This window comes from Dromaius novaehollandiae, chromosome 1 (assembly GCF_036370855.1).
Source record: "Dromaius novaehollandiae isolate bDroNov1 chromosome 1, bDroNov1.hap1, whole genome shotgun sequence".
NCBI lineage: Eukaryota > Metazoa > Chordata > Aves > Casuariiformes > Dromaiidae > Dromaius > Dromaius novaehollandiae.
Window position 1 is genome coordinate 67190143 of NC_088098.1, and position 15100 is coordinate 67205242.

General features: G+C 42.7%; 1 protein-coding gene across 7 annotated transcripts in view; it reads right to left on the bottom strand.

Annotated features, from left to right (window-relative positions):
- EPS8 (EGFR pathway substrate 8, signaling adaptor) overlaps positions 1-1850 on the bottom strand; it is a 138884-nt gene extending 137034 nt beyond the window's left edge. For 3 of the 7 annotated variants that reach the window (XM_064515569.1, XM_026116955.2, XM_064515540.1), the window contains exon 1: positions 602-778. The gene's annotated coding sequence lies outside the window, so the exon portion shown is untranslated. Of the gene's footprint in view, positions 1-121; positions 214-601; positions 780-1604 lie in introns of those variants that run through there. The other 4 variants (XM_064515555.1, XM_064515551.1, XM_064515543.1 and 1 more) reach the window with 3 other exon arrangements.
- Between the last annotated feature and the right edge of the window lie 13250 nt (positions 1851-15100).

The following is a 15100-nucleotide window of genomic DNA, read 5'->3' on the forward strand; positions in this document are numbered from 1 at the left end:
AGGATTATCAGCCCACCCTAAAAGCTGCCCTTCACCCGCTACGAACGATTCGTGCCGCCTTTGAAGGGAGGAAAAAAAAAAAAGAAAAAAAGAAAACAATAAGGAGAGAAAGCCAAGTCACCTGGCAGAAGGTGAGGAAGGAGGAGGGGTCAGCCACGGACGCTGCCCTCCGCGGGCACCGGCGGAGACCCTCGCCCGGCGCCCCGGGGCCGCGGCCGGCAGCGCTGCCGCGGGAGCCGGGCGGGCAAGGTGCGAGCAGGTGTGGCGGCCGCGGCTCGCTTACCGCAAGGAGAGGAGGAAAGAAATATATATACACACACGCACATATATAGAGATACACGTATATAAAGGCACCGGGGCGGGGAAAGGCTCCGGCAGAGGCTGCCGCCAGCCCCACAGCGGCGCGGAGTTTCCCCGCAGCCCCTGCCCGAGGTGCGAGCCGCGGAGGCGCCCGGCACCAGCGGAGCCTGGCGGAAAATGTCGCGCAGGTCGCCAAGCCTCGGCGCCGAGCACTTAGGGAGGCGGTGGGTCTTTTTTTTCCTTTTTTAGGGAGGCAGAACAAAACCGAGGACGGGACTCGCCGCCTTTGTGCACCCCTTACCTTCCCAGGCGTGCCGTGCTCCCGCGGCCGCCGATGCGCCGCGCACTGGTGGTGGTGGAGGGGGTCCCGGGCACCGCCGGGCTCCGCAGGGGGCTGCGCCGCTGCCGCAGGGCTCCGGGCAGCGGCGAGCGCGGCGGCTCCGCGCCGGGAACAAAGTGCCGGGGCGGCGCGGGGAGGGCGCCGCCGCGGCGCGCAGCGGAGCGCAGCTCCCCCTGCCGGCCCGCCGCCCCGCCCCGGCCCCGGCCCCGCGCAGCCCTGCGCGGCCGCGGTCCCCCCCCCGCGCAGCGCCCGGCGGCGCCCGCCGCGCAGCGGCAGCCCCCTCGCCTCCTGCCTGCGGGGTTTTGCGGGGCATCGCTCGGTACCGAGGGGCTGAGCGCAGCTGCCCGGAGCTGGGTGGACACAGATGACTTCTCCTCCTTTTTTTTTTTTAAGTGATCTTCAGCGTTTAACAGCCTCCCCGCCGCACACAAAGCCTGCCCCGACTCCCAAGCAAAATCCTTCCCCCAAGGAGCAGAGGTATCTAAAGCGCCTTCGGAAGGAGCCCGCTGTGGGAAGGGAAATCTCCCTTCCTCACTCGAAACCCCGGCTGAAATCTCTCAGCTGCGGACCCGGAGGAGCTACACGTGCCTGTGTCGCCCTGCACACGCGTGGGAGCAGCCCCACGCAGAGGCACCCGCCGCATGCTTACAGGTAGCACAAGTCCTCGCTCTGTGCTCATGCCACATTCATGATTTTTATCACGAGCCTTATGATGGTGGTGATAGTAAGCCACTTCCACTCCTGAAATCAGGCTATTCCCCGTCAATCTCAAGTTGTCGCTTACTTCATTTTCAAAGACATTTCTGTCTCTTGTGACTAAGCTACAAAACATTAATCTTACAATATCAGACAGATGAAAAGAACCCCCCCTTCAGGTAATACATGAGATAGCTAATCCGATTTCCAAGGCTCCGTGCCAGATTTTTGATAGCATGAAACTGGCAGTGCTGAAAGACTTACACACCTGCTTAATCATGTTCCTTGAGTCGCCTTCCAGGTTTCCCCGAGATCCTCGCGAAGCTCAAAATCAAGAAGTGCTTAAGTCTTTGCAGATCTACAGCAAACAAATAACCATTTGCAGGATAGAGCCACGGTTATCCAAATGCAGCAACAGGTCCTTTATGCTATAAAGTTTCTGTGATTCCAGGCCCTCTTCAAGAAACCTACACAGGAAAAAGTATAAACTAATGAAAGAGCAGCTGCTTTCTGAAATTTCCACTCGGTTCCAAGAAATGAAACTTGGCAGGTCCTGGCTTTTTATAACACTCAGTGACTCATTTGCAGAGGCAGGTGAAGTCAGAGCCACCACTGCCAGAGCTGTGCCCCTGACTGCTTCTCCAGGAAGGACACCAATTTTCCCAAACACTTCTTTAGAAAAGGAGAGAGGAAGGCATTTTGCAGTTACTGCTTGCAGTGGTAAGGTTGCTGAACCTTACACAACGCCTCTCTTCCAGCTCCCCCTTCTTCCCTGGATAGCAGCCCAAGACCACCCTCTGTTCCAATTCCTTTTAACAAGGGACACGAGACACGTGCAGAAAACCACGTGGGCTGGCAATTTTTTTTTTCATTTGTGAAGAAAATATTTGAAATGAACAGAGGAAACAAACAGGAACATGGAAAGAAAATGGGACGTGAGGATGAGAAAAGGGAAGTCAGACGGATAAAAGAAAGAGGGAAAGATTTGTAGAGGAATGAATTGTACTTCTGTACATACACAGAACCTGTGTATTAGCAGCTTTTCTTCAGGATGTGTACAGTAGGTATGGATATTGATAAAATTATCTTTATATGTTTATGAAGCTGATAATGCTGCTGATAGGAAATCAGAACATCATAACACAGAAGATGAAGTTTCATGAGCATTCTCCTGTTTGGGGAATAGAAAAAAATATTCCAACAATTTTGCCCCTGTTGTAGAATAGCCTAAAGATATTTTCTACGCTGCAGGGAACCTGCAGAATGACTTATAGACAATGAATGACTTACACAACTGTCTGGCAAACCCAGCGGAGACACTTTTTGCTAACTCCTCCTTCCTCCATGGAGCTCTGCCAAGCACGAGTTACCTTGGCCCAAGCCAGCTGCAACCTCGTTTTCAGGTGCACGTGCAATGCAAGGCATGTGGATAACAAATCTGCAAATTCACAGGGAGTGCCTTTATTCGGACTGTAGTGAAAATAGATGGGCAAGTATTCAAATTGTACAGTACTGGCTGCAGCAAGCCTGGAGATTTAACATAAACCTCTTGATACTGGAATTTCCACTTTTGTTAAAAACAGACACTAATGTATCCCTAGAGTTTTCCAGAGAAAAATATACAAACCAGGCACAATTATTCTCTTGCTTTTAAGGCATATGTACCTTCACTAAGAAAAAGCCAAATTGCTCCTAATTTAGGACCATAAATATTTGAGGCTAATGCTGTGTAATCCGTATCAAGGTAGAGAAACAAAAGGGGTTATTGGTCCAGGTTCCTTCATTCTTTGTGCTTTTAAAAAAGACAGCAAGAAAAAGAAAAAAAGAAATCCCAAATAGGGAAACAATTCATTCATTGCTTAGGTAAAATCATAGGAAAACTTTGGCTGAAAGGTTAAACATGGTCTCATCTACAAAACAATGCAGGACAGAGGATTTGAAGAATAAGCACAGAGATTCTTCTAGTCCCGAAGCTGCCTGTAGTCTGATTGGGATTTTGTTTGGCTTATATCTGTTTTTAGAATATGCTGCTTAAAAGCATCTTTCTTTGGTTCATCAGAATATTTTTCTTATTTTTGTACCACTTTCAGTAGAATCTAAGTAGTCAATGTAACTGTTATAAACTCAGATTTACTACTTGAATAGTAAAACTATGAATAACATAACAGACTCAAAACTGGTGAGATAGATTTGATTTGGACATGTTGGGGATTTCTGTAGACATCTAAGTGTATTAGATAGGCACCTCAGTTCTGCTCTCGAAAGACTAGTTTTTGGCAAACATTGCAATGTGTTTTTTTGCCAACAAAACAGAATATAAAATGAAATTATAAAACAACTCCTCCCTCCTCATGGCCTTTAGAATACTAAGAACTAGTCAGTATGTTCCTTTATCAGAGAGCTCATACTTGGTTGATTAATGTTAAATTACAGAATGTACTTAATTTTTCTTTAACAACCTTTCTTGATCATGGTTCAGGCAAATTCAGTAAAGCAGAACAAAGATCTGAACCTGAAAATGAAAGTGAATGAAGAATCTAGTCTGTCTGTAACTATTTCCTTACACATACAGAACTCCAAACATAGTTTTGAACCACAGGGAAAATGTCTATATTGTTGCTGAGTGAGTCACACCCCCTATCCCAGGTAAGAAGCCAAAGCGGTGCAAAGGATTCCCAGAAGTCTCATTTCAATCCAAGAAATGATTTTTCTGAAGAGCTCGAGGACACGTCAGAGAACGTAGCAGAGCAGAACAGGGTGGAGTCGCTTCATCCGAGCGGAGTCACGATGCTGAACCCCCCAGAGACTGCACACAACTGTGATAGATACCAGCATCTCAGAGAGCTGCCATCATTTGTCTAAGTTATGTCAGGGATTACTCCAAACTGCAGAAAAGTGTGGAATCTGAAAAAGAGGAAAGGAACAATCATTTGCCCTTGTGGCACCTGCATCCCCAGGTCAGAGAATTTGGCGTTACACCCCTTGGAGGTTCTGTTTTGTGAGATGCTTAATTTGGAACTTGCAGCAATGAATATAAGCTTTCCCTATTTGTTCTAGCCACCAAGAGTTATCATATTTTTATTCCTTGGTCTGGAATATTATTACATACATGAGAGAGATTATTTGAGTGAGCTGGCTATGATAAACAAACCAGCTGCTTGCTGTCCCACCTGAGCCCAAAGCTCTTCAGCCAGAAGCTGAACCATAACCTATGACTTATAAACCTGCCACGCAGTCATTTCAGTTACTAATGCATCAGTTACAGACTATGTAAATTTATGGCTCGGATTAAAGGTAAATATGTGATGATAAAAAGCCTGCCAGTAAGACAAGGGTTCTGTGACATTAGGAATTGGCAGTCATTTTGGCACAGTCCTTTGTGGACACTAATCAGCTAGTGAAATAACATAAAGGACCTCCTTCCACTGAAGTCATGGGGAGCGTTGCCATTGACTTCAGAGGGAATAGAAGCAGGCCCAAATCCTTAATTTTTGCATTACTCAGTCTCTGCTCCAAGAGCTAGTTGGCTGACACTTGGATTTAGAAATCAGGGACTCAGTCCTGAAATAAACCTGAGGCACGAGAAAAGCCATACAGGAACGACTGACATCATGTGAGTAAAGCGCAGCACGTTCATAAGCAATTACTAGATTTTGATCTGTCCCCTCTCAAGAGTTACACTGTGCTTGATGGATGAGACTCTAATTGAATTTAAGCAAATAAATTGCAGGTTACAAAGCAAACTCGAACAATGTTACGCATTCTGATGCCTCCATATTCTTATCTTAGGGAGACAAAAATGAAATAAGATGCAGACAATCAATCTTTTTATATCTATGCTGTGCTCTTTATAAGGAAGTATGACAGATGCTTTTTATTACAGTTGTATATTTATTGGTAGAGAGGTAGAGCATTAAACTGCAGATCTATCTTTTCCCTTATATCTCATATTCATGAAAAAGAGGCTAGGCAGAAAGAATAACATATAACTGAAAACATTTACTTGATCTGTTTTCTCAGAATGTATAGAAGTTTCTGGGTTTTGTTCTTCTTTCTATCTAAGGCTTTGAAGATACTTTTCGCCAGTGGAGGAGGGAGAATAACCTTAACTATATCACTAATCCTAAGCCTTCAGAATTCTTGAGTCAAGCATATAAAATCAAGAGGTCTTTTTTAATAAACACAAAATGTTGATAAAAAAGTTGCTGAAATTTTTATTTGGGCTTGAGGCCTGTAGATTTTCTAGGAGAAATGTCAGAAGGAGAAAGCTAACTTGTTTTCTGATGAAAGATAAGGTGTTGGTGCATTCACAGGACTATAGCCAATTAAGATTTTAAGAAACATCAGCTATCAGCTACCATTATCATAACACTAGAATCACTAGATTAGCCAGCATTACTTTGTAAAGTGTATTGTGTATTGTTGTTGTTAATGAAATCTTCCTCTCCATGCACTGATTTTTAACTTTGAAAATAGTGTAAGTCCCAGTTCATTTTTTTAAGGACAGAGTAGCCAACATGTTCAGTTGTCTGATTCACTCAGAGAATGATCAGGACTTCCCAAATTCTGCATCTGTGCATGCATGGAAAAATCCCCATGGTTTCAGCACGCACTTGTTTAGCTCTGATTGCATAATTTCTTTTATAAGCTGAGGGAAGCAATTAATAATGCTGATGACAATTTTTGGTCATATAGCTCTTGCCACAGACCTCAAAATTGTCTACCAACAGGAATGAATCTGGAGAGACAAGCCTCATTGTACGGAAGAATTAGGCAAGGCTTAGCTAATACTGAAAAAAACTCAGTTATATCCTGAAACTTGGATAAATTGTGTTTCTATTAAAACCTAAAGTTATAGAACTTAAAAGGTGGTACCATCTAACCCTGGGAACTCAGATATGAGAATAAAAATAAGTGCATACAAAATACCTCCATGTGTATGCATGTATGCTTGTATAGTTTTAAATACATTTTAGGTTGATCTCATGAGTTTTGGGTGGAAGAACATGGCTTGTTATTTCTGGTCACTTACTTTTGGCAAAGCTGAAGAGGTTACGTCATGCTGGAAAGGTGCATCCAGCGCATGTGGGAGTATAGCTATGGCAGGAGCCAGGAGCCCACGGCGCCAGTGCAGTGCTCCGAACATTACAGTTCCTTGTACAAAAATGAGACAATGTCAAACATAGTTTCACATTGATTTACAGGTGAAGCGCTGAGAGTTATGACTGAGACGGTTATGACATAGATTGAGAGGCTATGTGTATAGTTACAAATGCTACCAGACTCAACAAGCTTTTTCTTTCCTCAGGAAGGTGCCCATGAGGTAGTTTCATTTCCATACAGTTTTCAGATGAACATGTGTAATGTCCAAATTCATGATTGCTTAAGTCCATGAGAGATGTGCCAAGTCTACAGCTGCATTACTTCAAGCTATGATTTTGCCTTAAGGCACCCCAAACCCTCTGGTAATAACAGCAACATGTTAGCAAAGCAATGAGAACCTTCCCTGAGCTTATGACAAGTGAAGTCAGGGAAAACTGAGAAAAACTCTCTAATTAGAGAGGAGACTAAATCCTACCTCGGATGTGATAATTAGTCAGCTGGTGGTGGGTTTCTTACAGAGGCTTGGATCACAACTGTTTGTTCAGATATGCTGGGGCAATGAGAAGCCACCGGCCTAAGGGGACCTTATGGACACCCACAGAGCACAGAAATACGCTTGAAGGTCCTCCGAGCCAGTCTAACACTGAGCAAGCAGTCTGACTGCTGCTGAATAAAGATTTGCCTAGAGAAAGCAATTAACCCCATCAAGCTCATGAGGTGAACTTATAACAGCTTTTTAAGTTCACTAGCACACTACACAGTAGTATAAGACAAAGTGAGAACATAAATACAACCTATCAAAAACGTGTTTTAGAAAGACAGGGTGTAATTACTTGTGCTGAATTTTGCCCAAACTCCATGCATGCTGAAGAAAGCACTACAGAGCAATAGATGAAATATTGAGAGAAATAGCATATAAATGATTGTCAGTCAACCCACATTTGGAAAGCAATTTTAGAATCTATATTGTGGAAGCATAGGATAATTTTTATGTTAATCACCTCATTTATCCCATAGTCTGCTTCTGATTTCATCATCACTGTTTAGGATCTTGTCTCAGAGACTTCTGAAGCTCTTGTGAGATGTTTCTTCTTCTCAGACAGCTTTAAGTAAATGGAAGCAGCTGAGGGCAGTGACTCCACACTCTAACTCACTAAAATATCCCCAATGTTATCAGAAATATTGCATATATTTCTATTAAGTAGGAAGCATCATTCTTTTTCAGCCCCTGACTTATTGCTGCTCTCGTGTGCCCATTCTCCTTCCTCCTTCATGTGAACAGCTTTTAATTTTAAATTAATTCTTCCAGTTCCTATTTTTCACCACTAGCCTGCTAAAACCTCTTTGAGTGCCTCACGTTTGAAGTTGGCTACAGAGGTATGTATTCAGAAACAAACATTTTCCCCTTTTACTAAAGAAGTAAGCAAAGATTAGCAAAACATACTAGTGTGTTTCAGACACACTGAAAAATGTCCTTCCAGAGGTCCGAAAAGCCTTTTGCACTCCAAAGTACTCCTGTCTAGTAAGGGAAGGATGGGAGATATCAGAAGGCATAAAAAATAGGCATGTTTTTCCAGGGAGATCAGTGCAAAGATGAGTTTTTAACACAAGGGCATAAGAAAGTTCACTGTTTTTGACACACGGTCTCCCACTCATGTAGCAATCAGGAGTGAGTATTGCTGGCTGTGTAACACGTACGTCAAGAAGGACTGAAGAGGAATGCAAAAAGTACACAGGAAAGCTCCCAGCTGGTGGTCACTGTCTCTTGCCAGAGCTGGATTGTACCGAGGCCTTTTACAGCACTCTCCGCCGTAACTGCCATCATATCGTCCCAGACTTTTTCAGCTGTAACGAGAGAAGCAGCACCAGGGCAGAGGAGATCCCAGCACATGCTCCATGCCTGTGTCCCTTGGGCATCAGGTTGCCTCCAGGCAATGCATATTCTGCTTTCCTTTGGTGGCTGTTTGCCAGATCGCAATTCTCCCTCCTCGCCCCCAGAACTGTCCCTCCTCCCCAGTAGCCTCCTAGCCCAGGAAATACAGGCTCGCCATTGCTAGTAATGGGCCACAGACTTCATACTAACTCTGCAAGGCCCCAGGGCATGTCAGACTTGTTCTGGGCCACCTGGAAGTTTGCTTTAGCTTGTTTCCCTGGAACAGCAATTTTCTAATGACCAGGTGGCTATTGCTGAATTTGCTTAGGTTTTGCTTAGCTCTGTACAAGCATGTGGCACAATCATAATTTTTATATACATAATAGTAACAAGATGATAGTCTGTGTAGGATGAAATATTTATAACCTGAGTATAATGATGTAACACAGCAGCAGAAGTCTTAAAAGCAGCAACACAGGATGCAGTCCAGAGAACTGCAGGCACAGGGTGACAACGGAGAGGTTGCAGGATGATACTGGAGACTTCAGGGCGAAGGCTGGGGGGTGCCCATGGGGCCCTGACACATGGGACTGCGACAACTTGCTGCAAACCCTCTACTCCCTTGTTTTTAAGGAAGATTGGTGCCAGACTGGCTCAGAAAGGCAGTGGCAAGGGGAGCATAACACCAGGGAATAAGGAGTAGATTTTTTGAAGTTTGGGGGGGGTTCTGGTATAATATTTTTAACTGTATTATTAATGAAATTTATTTTATATTAATTAGGTCATTTGTACTGTGAATATTTCTGTATTGTAACTGAACTAAAAATAATAACTGTTTGTTGTGTCTTAGCTAGACTGTTAAGATTTTAATCTTAATCTTTTAAAGATGTATTAATCTGTATGCTATATTCACACAGAGATATGAGTAAGAATAAGCATATCTCACATTCATTTTCTTTTTACATCAACAGAGAGTATTATAGTCCTAAAAAATTCTTGGCTTGTGTGTTCTCCTCTTTGCCAAGATTTTGCATATAACATGACTTTAGAGATCAGTCCTTCTCCCCTTTCCTCCTCTTCTTTTCCTTTCTTCTGCAACTTCCCATTACTTTGCCCACCTCTTTATAAGTAAGTACACAAAACCACTCATCAACAAGTGACGAAGTGATGCATGGGCCAGAAGCATTTCAATCCTTTCTTGTGGCAGTTATGCACTAGAAGTTTGAACCCTCTGGCACCGGATGTCCCAAAACCAGAGGTTTGTTCTTCAAGATCCAAAGCTCCTGACCTCAACAGACCTGCCAGTGATGTGCCATGAATACAGGACTTGCTGAGCTGACTCCCTCCCCAGGATGAAGCCCATTTCTCACACCCTGCTGGGCAGCACCAAGGCTTCTCCCTGGCTCCGTGACCCTCTGTAGGCACCGCGGGATGCAGGGGGGCTGCAGGGAAGGGACTGAGGCTGGGGAAAAGCTGGAGCACCCAGCTGCAGTCAACAGGCACGTCAGCCGAATGGCACCCGCGTGGTGGCATCACCACCCGTCCCCTTCTCCTCACCCGGCCAACAACATCCCAAGCGGGAGAAACTTCCCTGGGGACCCTTCGCAGGGGTGCTTTCCATTGGACTGAAGGAAGAAATAGAAGTGACACCCAAGGATAATTACTCTATTTGTTTGCATAACTGTTTTCTCACATCTTCTGTGGCTTTGGTTTCTGAAAGGGTGAGATTTTCAAGGCAGGGGCTTCTCCTCAGATGTATATGTATACTGTGCCTAGCACAGCCAGGGCTTCACGCTGAGAAGAGACTCTGTATTCTACCAAAATAGATACAGTAATAATAAAAATACATGTCAGTCCTGCCTTTTTATATTATCCTATGTTAAAAGAATAAGCAATCTTTTGGCCACAAAAAGAATTTCTTCTTCCTCTGGAGCGCTGTCAGCCACCAGAATTCACTCTTCCGAAAGGGCAGAGACACCCAGACTGTTGATGAATTTAAAAAAGGGGGCTTGAATGGTCTTGATCAGGCAGCGCTTGTGGCTGGTGCAGCTGGATGGAAACAAAAGGAAAAACTGAGAATGATTGAAACTCTTATAACATGACACAGATGACTTAACCCCTAAAATGAACAAACCAAGAATTGGGAACACATTTGTGATACGAATACTTCTGGACTACAAGAAAAATAGGAAGAGGAGGAATTAAGTTAATCCTGGAGGAAAACAAACAAACAAATGAACATCTATTGGAAATAACTGACTAGATAATTTGGAAGACTCCCTGGAGGGACTGAAAGAGCTTTCAGATTCATGACCACAAAATAGTGATACATGCCAGAAATGCACAAAATATACTACTAGCCTACCTGATCTAACCGAAACCTATTTCAAGAATTTGTAACCCACAAATTATTTGTGGATTTATAGGATCTGAAAAAACATTGTAGGTTTTTGACTGTTTTTTTCCTTGCATTTAAAATCTGTTGTGTTCTTTTTTTTTTTTTTTTTTTTTTTTTTTTAATGGAGGTAAAGAAAGTGAACCTTGTATGTGCGGAATATCCCTCCTTTTCAGCCTGAAAACAAAAGCGAGGCAGACACAAATGAAATAGTCAGTGGGATTTCCAACCTAAGAGCACAATCTCTTTTGAAAATAGAAATGCTAATGTATTCAGATCTCTTTAAATTTCTAATCCTTTTCTCTGTGTCTTTATTGCAAAGTGAAAGTTATTCCTAAATTGTTTTGATAACAGTTGTATGATTCCTTTTGCTACCTTCTTCTTCTCTTTATGCATATGTACATGTTGTATAAGCAATAATTTTGTTGCAACACTACTAATGTTTCCTCAAGACAGAGGCCCCAGTAACTGCATTAAAAAAGAAACTTTCTTTTTAAGATGTGTTAATGTGCATGCTATAGTCAAACAGAGACAAAGGTAAGAATAAGCATATCTCAGACTTCTTTTCTTTTCACATCAACAGAGAGTTTTACAGCCCTAAAGGAAAGTGCAGGTCCCTGCTGCAAGGCAGAGTACAAAGGCTCTGATTTTGTACACGCACCCACGTGAGAGGCTGGTCTCACACACAGAGGCGGTATAACCGGCTTTGCATTTCCGTGTTGCCCTCCCTCAGAATCCGACTCTACCTTCCAGAGAAGGTGAGTCTTTACACCACCGTGGGACACCATGAAGATGTATTCAGCAGTAATTACAAAACACTCTGAAATCCTCCGGATTGGAACTGTGATAAAACTGAATCCAACATCCACTGAAGCCAACAGGACATTGTGAATTTATGCGGTGTTGCAGCAGGCCCATAGATAATGCAAAATTACTACCGAACTACAGAGTAAATGACTGTTGCAATGGATAAATCAGGATGCACACCGTACTGTGAAAGCAGAATTAATTAACCTTCCATGTGCCTTTGCTCTGTGTTATTCCAAAGAGATATTCTTGTTATCCTCGTCTAAGTTACAGGCTGTTAAATTATCAGCATGAAGACTGCAACAATTAAAAACAAATCAGGAACAATGGATCAGCCTTCCCTGTCTGTGAGAACAGGGCAAATGGCAGACTGTTTTTCAGCACTGAGTTGAACATAACATATATAACATCTGACAGCAGCCCCAATCAAATCACTATAGCACAGAGAGGCAATACTCCCCCAGTGTCAGGCTGTGTATGCTGAGAGCAATTTTCAATTAACTTTCCTCATTTATGAGGTAGATGCTGTAGCAGTTTTGAAGGAATCCGAAAGCTTAGTGATAAATGAAAAATTCTCTTGTGTGCATCATTCAAGATGATTCTCTCCCAGTAAGGGCAGGAGGAGACAGTTTGACAGTTTATTTCTTTAGTAGAGAGAGACAGATATGTTATATTAACCGATCGTGTAAGCACTCTCCATTCACTCACAATTGAAAACACGGAATGGGTATGGTTGTTGTAATGGACACACAGGATTTTTCATGCAGCCCTCAGTGCAGTTTCCCTGAGGAGCTAATGGCCAAGAAAGCTGAAGGTATTAAAGAAAATCTTGTGTTTTCAGTGAAGCTTTTCAATATGGAGTTAACTCCAGCTGAACACTCGGTGACAAGCACTAGCGTACACCCCAGGATTGGGTGAATTTTCCCATTTCAAGCAGATCATGAATTTCTCCAGTTCAAACTCAGCCTTGTTTTGTCCACACAGCAGTTTGCCCAGCGGAGTGACTCAAGCTGATGGCCACTCATGGCTGAATCTGATTTTGTGGACTTGATTCTTGTTTACACTGCCACAGCAGTGTAGTTTAACCATTCTGTTTACCTATATACACATTTTATTTATTTAAACTCACTTTAAAGCGCTGTAGAGCTGCAAGAATTTGGGTAAAAGAGGCTTTAATATAAATGAGACTCAAATTCTGTGTTTAAGATTACAGACCACAGAATAATTCAGTTTGGAAGTGACCCCCAGAGATCATCGAGTCTAGCCTCCTGCTAAAAGCAAGGCTAACTTCTAAATTAGATCAGGTCGTTCACAAACTTGCACAGGTCAGGTTTTGAGTGTCTCCAAGAATGGAGATCTCACAACCGCTCTTGGCATCTGTTCCAGTGTTTCATGACCCTTGTGGTGAATGTTTTTTCCTTAACATCCCATGCCTGTTGCTTCTCATCCTTCCACTGTGCACCTCTGAGAAACGTAAGGCCCTGTCTCCTACACACGCTCCCTTTAGGTAGTTACAGACAGCAATAAGATCTCCCCACAGCTTTCTCTGCTTAAGGCAGAACAAACCTTGTTCTCTCAGACTCTCCTTGCACATCGTATGCTTTGGCCCTCTAACCATCTTAGTGGCCTTTCACTGGACTCACTTCAGTTCGTCCTTATTTCTCTTGTATTGAGGGGCTCAAAACTAGACACAGAGCTCTCAACATGGCTTCACAAGCACTGTTAGAGAAAAAACACTTTCCTTGGTCTATGACTATGTTCTTGTTAGCATAGCCTAGTATGTGCTTAGCCTTCATCCCCCCCGCAGGGCGCACTACTGATGCATGCTCAAACCTGGCTGTCTACCAGGACTCTCAAGTCGTTTTTTACAAAGCTGCTCCCTAGCCTAATCAGTCCTCAGCTTTGCCCCCAGGTCTAGTCCCCTACAGCTATCTCATGTTTGGCCGTAATTTGCAAGCATTTGTACATTGGACTCAGTTGTCTCTCATTTTGTATTTGATTTTAAGCTCCCTGGAGTAGGGACAATGTGTGCCCATGGTTTCAGTCTATTAGCTGTGTAATCCTGGTGCTAGCGCTTTCAAGCATTTCTGTTCTACAAAATAATAACAACAACAACAACAACGTGGTAATGTTTCCAAAATCTGGAAGAGAGTAAAAGAAAAATAACACTTTAAAGACAATACACGAAACATTCTTTGTTCAGAATACATTATTATTATTGCTTGCATGGTTTATTATTACTAGAGTAACACTATAATCCTAATAAAGAACCCAGCAGTGTAAGGAAGAAGTTCATAAAAAGACTGTGTGTGAGTCATTGGGAGCTAAAGCGATTCATACCAATGCAAGCTGGGCTACAGGCCTGGGTTACACTGACCACTGAGTCCATTTAACTGTAACTCTTCCAGCTCTCCTATCTCCTTTCCTCTACTTCAAATATACATCCAAGACATAGTTAATATGCCAGTGTAAAGCACAAATACAGTGAATTCATTTCCACACCCAAGCTTTCTCTCCCTCATGCGTAAACCGCTTTTTGAGACAACCAGCATTGACATGAGTGGCCTTCTCCCTGATCATTCCCACTAGACTTCTCTCTCCATTTGTCCCAACAGCTTTATGACCCAAACCTTTCTTTTTTGCAGTTCATAAATAAAGCCTTAGGATTGAAATCTCTTTTCTTATTCAAATCACCAGATTTCTGAACTTTGCTGGCTATGAAATCCAGCTCTATATACACCCTCATTCAAATATAAAAGTTTATGTTGACAAGTTAGGGTATGTTACAGGACTGTGTAATTGTAATGCAGGACTGCGCAGAGGCATGGTACTGTTACTGCCTTTTTATGGAGAATCAAAGAATTAATCACATGGTTAAGAATGAACTTCACTTTCTCAGTATGAATAAAATATTTTTCTGCCAGATAGAAGAACAGAATGTTGTTCAAAGCATTTTGTCCTACTGAAGAAAAAAACATTAGTTTTTCTTACTAACAGCTATAACAGAATCAATGCCTCTTTAATAGTAAACCTGTTTTTAAACAGGAAGTCTTTCCCCAATAACATGTTTTCATGAAGTTTTATTTTCATATTAGGAAGATTTTATTTCTGCTATTAGACAAGACCTTATGGACTAAGGGTTGGAGTAAAATGAGACAGAACTTGACCAGTTCATGGCAAGATTGAAGTTTCTGACTGTGGGTCTCCCATTACTGTGGAAATAAACAGCTCACAACCCCCATCATCATCTGTCAGCAAGTGATTTGCTGTGGTTTTCATCCTCATTGATATATTTCAATGAGTCTAACAATGTTATATTGACCTTATCCTTGTTCTAGTCATCAATTTCTATCCTTAAGATATTTAAGGATACTAAATCTTTGGAGTTATTGCAGAAGACCTTTCTGTTCAGAGGATTTATTATTTTCTACTAGAGGAATGCAATTTTTAATGACCTGCATTTTAAATTCTTTCTCACTTGGAGGCAGTTTGACCATATTGCAATAAAAATGAGGTACAGGTCCCCTCCTGGGTCCCAGTGGAGAGCAATAAACTCTTTCTATAAGAATCACAGCTTATAACATAC